The following is a 5,457-nucleotide window of genomic DNA, read 5'->3' on the forward strand; positions in this document are numbered from 1 at the left end:
ATATAACCTTAGAGACTAGAGCATCGGCGCTTCCTCCCTCTGTCCTGATCCCCTCTCCAGGGGAAGCCCGATGCCACATTTAAGACATTCGCGCAGCTCTCCGGAGAGGCCTTCACAGTGAGGGATAGGGCTTCCTGTCAACAAACAGCACTGACGTGTCACGGAGGAGGGGACAAGCAAAGTGGAAGCCAGGGGACTGATGAGGAGGGACCTTCGAGGAAGGCTCTGAGTAAAGCTGTCCTGGGTCCCTCGGGTTGTCCTTTAGAAGCCTCTTCAAGTCGTGGTACTTAATGCCTCAAGCTCTCGACCAAAATCTATTCACATCATCCCCTTGATTCACACAAAGCATGCTTGGTAACAGATTAAAAGGTTGACTCAGGGGTATTTGTAGTCTATGAAGAGACATAACTGAGAAGTAAAATAGAAATTATTATTATTTAGGGGCCTCCCTAGTGGTGCGAGGGGTGAAGCACCGCTCTAGGAAGCTATCAGCAACCACTGCAGCACAAGTTCCATCCCCAGCCAGGGAGCTGACCCCCATGGCACAGCAGACCACTCCTGTCTCCCCTCTGCTCCCCTCAGCAGTATATTTCAGTAGATCTGTCTATTTTGCTCCCCACTCTGCCTCTGGTGAGTCTTCTTACCCAGTGCCCCCATCCCCCCACATCTCTGTCCTACACTGGAGTTCTTGTATGCATAAATAAATCTTTTTTTTTTTTAAATCTAAAGCTCAATAAAAAAAATGAATGAGTAAACACAATCATAAAGATGACTCTCACAGATAAAATGAGAGAAGCCAGACACAAGTAGTGCAAATTATACAATTTCGTCTTTATGAATTTCACAAAACTTACTCATATTGACAGATATAAAAATAATATCTTGGGCAGTATTTTGGGTGATAAAAATATTCTTAGCTTGTAGACTTCCCTGGTAGCACTATTACCCTATCACCACTACAACCTGATTCATGCCCCCACCCCCCAGGAGCTGAGCACCTGGCGCGGCAGACCTCTCCTGTCGCCCTGCTGCTCCCCTCAGCAGTGGATTTCAGTCCATCTGCCTATTCTGTTCCCCACTCTGTCTCTGGTGAATCCTCTCACCCACTGCACCTCTGGCCTACACCCCAGTTACAGAATGTATGGAGTTTTCAACATTCACTGAGCTTTATGTTTTAAGATTTATCTGTTTTCCTACATGCAAATTATACTTCAATATATGTTAAAAGTGAATCCATTGGCAAACCACATTATCTGGTAAGAGTCTTGTATCCAGCATATATGAAGAATGTATAAACTTAACAATAAAAACAGTAAGACATCCGATTAAAAATAGGTAAAAAAGCTGAAATATATATTTTTTCCAAATACACAAATAGCCAGCAAACACATAAAAGATGCTCAACATCATTAGTAACGAGATAAATGAAAATTAAAAACACATGGACCTACCAGCTGACAGCAGTTAGGATGGCTATTTATAATTTAAAAAAAAAAACAAGTGTTAGAAAAGCTGGAACCCTCCCGTACTATTAGTGGGGAGTATAAAATGGTGCAGCCATTATAGAAAGAAAGCAGTAAGATAATAGCTCAAAAAATTCAATTTACATGTGATCCAGCCATCCCACTCCTGGCCATACCCCAAATGACCTGAAAGCACTGAGCACACATATTCAAAGCAATGTTGTTTACAAAGCCAAATGGTAGAAGCAAGCCCCATGTCCACCAGGTGAATAAATAAATAAAATGTAGTGTATATACAACACACACACAGGGGAAATATTATTCAGCTTCACAAAGGAAGACAATTCTGACACATACTACAGCACAAATGAACTTTGGGAAACATTGTGCTGAGCAAAATCAGCCAGTCACCCAAAGAAAAATACGAATTCATTCCATTTGTAGGAGCCATCTAAAGTCGTGAAACACACAGATACAGAGTGCACAGCAGCGGCTGCTGGAGTGGGGGAAGGCAGAAAGCAGAGTTGTGAGGATTGTGCAAGGTGGACTTTTGTAAATTGGTTGTGCAATAATGTGTTACTTAACACTAATGAACAGTATACTTCAAAAGTTAAGAAAGTAAACTTTGTCTTGTGTACTTTACCACAACTAAAAATAAAAATAAAGGGGCGAAAGAGCTATTTCAAAATTAAAAACAAGCCACATGAGATACTATTTTATCCCTATCAGGGTGACTATAATAATTAATAGAAAATAACAAGTATTAGAGATGTAGAAAAGTAGAACATGTACATTGCTGGTGGGATTATAAAACAATGCAGCTGCTGTAAAAAGTCTGGCAGTTACTAAAACAGTTAAATGTTACCATACAACCCTGCAATTCTACTTCTTAAGTATAAACTTAAAGAGAAATGAAGATATATATTCACACAAAAGTTGTATACAAATGCTAACAGAGGCATTACCCTAACAGGGCCAGCGTAGAAACAATTCAAATGTCAGATAATGAACAATTCAAATCAGATAATGAACAGATAAATAAAATGTCATATATTCAAACAGGGCCTCCTTGGTGACACAGGGGTTAAAGACACAGTGCTATCAAGCTCTTGCCAAACCACTGAGGCATGAGTTCCATCCCTGGTCAGGGAGCTGACCCACATGGCCCAACAGGCCTCTCCTGTCTCCCCGCTGCTCCTCAGCAGTGTATTTTAGTAGCTCTGCCTGTTCTGACTCTGTCTCTGGTGAATCATCTCACCCCCTACACCTCTGGCCTACACCCAAGTTCTTGTATGCATAAATAAAATCTTAAAAAAAAAAAATCCAAATCCAAGTAAGGGAATATTATTCAGTCATAAAAAAGGAACGAAGTATTGATATGTGCTGTAACACAGATGAACCTTAAAAATGTTAAGTAAAAGAAACCAGAAGCAAAAAGTTAAATATGATTCCATTTATATGAACTATGCAAAAAAGACAAAGCCACAGAGAGAGAAAGCACTCTAATGACTGCCAGGGAATGGAAGAATGAGGGTATTAGACTAACTGATTCACTGTATGGGGCTCTTTGGGGGAGGGGTACGTAAATGTTCTACAGTTAGATAGTGGTGATAGTAAATACACTAAAAAGCATGTTATGTGTATACTTTAAAATGGTATATTTTGGGTCATGAGGACTATATTAATAAAACAAAAAGGATTATTATTGGTAAGGTTTGAATTTGTTATTTGTCACCTAAGAGAAAAATTAAATGAGGGAATGAAAGTGAGGCCGCTGAGTCCGTGAAAACACAATAGAAATGCATTTTTCTTACTTTGCAGATAAAATTCTTGAGCAATGTATTTAGCATAAGTAAATTTCCAATTTGTTTACAAAATTCCCTTATGCTTTAATGGTGTTTTTCATTCTTGTCTTTCACTTCTTAAATTAGAAGTTGCTTGAAATCTTCCTGAGTTTGCAAATGACTGCAAAGTATTCCTCTCCTGCCTGCACCAACCTAATGTTCTCAACCTTTAAAACAGAAGTGGGATTAAAACAGCAGCAGGGATTTCTGAGATAAAACGAGCAGCCACTAGATGGCGTTACGACCCCTCTCATTGGCAGTAACTTGCTGACTATTAAAGGCTACAGTTCTTGGGGGGAAGCCCAGAGAACTGTCCATTCACTGGTCAGACCATTTGCTGGTGGCCTTAGGAGTCTTTCAAATGCTCTAGGTTCAACATCCACATGCGCAAAATATGGGGGTTTGGCTACTTGATTTCCAAGCTCTTGTCAACTCTAAAATTCCTAGCCTGTGCTGACTTAAACCAGGATGACATCTAGAAAAAGATGTAGACACAGAATTGTGTCTACTATTTATCATTCTATCCAGGTCACTCAAACTAGTGCCTCTCTTGCCTTCTCAATTTCTGTTTCCAGCTAACCAGGTGAGAGGCACTTTGATCCCTTAAACACATTTTACTGACAATTCACAATAACACAGCACATAAACACTCTCGTTGTATTTTCTGGGTTTTTTTAAACCATTTTTTCTTTTGATTCTCACAACAGCAGGTTTGGAGGTATTAGCTCCAATAGCCAAGTGAGGAAGTGAGGCTTGAAAGAGTTTGGCGAATTACTCACAGGGCGAGTACAGTACAGACCCAGATTTTCCAGTCCCAAAGCATGTATTCTTTATAACAATAAATTCCCTATCAATGGAAAACATGGGCTTTGTGGGACCTGAAACATACACATTTATTAGCGGTATTAGTTTTCCATCATGACCACCAAAAACTGCCACAAACTTAGTGGTTTAAACAACATGATCATATTGCTTTATCCTCTTAGAAGTTAGAAGTCCACACAAAAATTGGGGTGTCAAAAGGAGACTCGTTCCTTGCCCCTGTACTCCATCAAAGCCAGTAGGTCAAGTCCTTCGCACACTGGATCTCCCAGACCTTCTGCCTCCTTCTTCCACCTCTAAGGACGCTTTTAAATGACGGTGTCCAGACAATACAAAATAATCTTCCTATTTTAAGATCAGCAGACTGGCAAATTCAATTCCATCTAAAAACTTAATTCCTCTTTGTCACATCATAGACCACATTCAGCGCTTCCAGAGTTAGGACACAACCCCTTGGGCAAAGATGAGGCACTTATTCTGACTACCACACAGGTCCTCTTTAAAACAACAAGGCTTCAATTATAAAATCAGATGTGATCCTATTTACATGTAAAGTAAACTTCATTAAATGCATGGGCTACCTCTTACTCCATATTAATTTTACTCCATATTTACTGTTACTCCGTATTCACTTGGTTTCTTTATAGAGGCAAATTCATATGATATAAAGTTAACCATTTTTAAAGCAAACATGACTTTGCTTCACAGGGATGTGAACCCCACCCTATCAAGTTCCAAACCTTTTTTATTTGCCCCCCAAATTACATCATACCCATTAAGCAGTCAGTCCCGTTCCTTCACCCCTTGGCAACCTCGAGTCTATTGTTTCTTAGGGATTTACTACTCAAGGTAGATCATAAAACAGAAGCATACAAGTTTTGACATCTCGTGACTTCCAAATTTCATTTAATAACGAAACAACTGGGGTGAAGGCTTGTAACTACAGAAAAGACCAAACTTGGTTGGAGAGTTGGGGTTTTACAACAAATAACAGTTCAGCCTTGGGTTGAGGAGGCAGTTGGAATTGGAGATTTGCCAGTTCTCTGGCCGGCAATACTTTGTAAGTACTACCACACAGCCTACCTGGTAGCAGACACCACCATCCAGGCTCCCTCGGGAAGCTACACCCAGAACTTCACTCTGGACTCCCCAGATTCTGCTCTTCTTCTAATGTCGACGTCTCCTCTCCCTGGAATAAAAATGACGCTGAGTACAATGGCTTGCACTGAGCGGTGAGTTTTTCTCTAGCAAAATATGAAGCCAATATGGGTGGGTTGTGGTAACCCTACATTTGTGGCCAAATCGTCTGAAGTGATAATGGCCCTGGG

This window comes from Condylura cristata, unplaced genomic scaffold (genome assembly GCF_000260355.1).
Source record: "Condylura cristata isolate star-nosed mole 26May11 unplaced genomic scaffold, ConCri1.0 scaffold00026, whole genome shotgun sequence".
Lineage (NCBI taxonomy): Eukaryota > Metazoa > Chordata > Mammalia > Eulipotyphla > Talpidae > Condylura > Condylura cristata.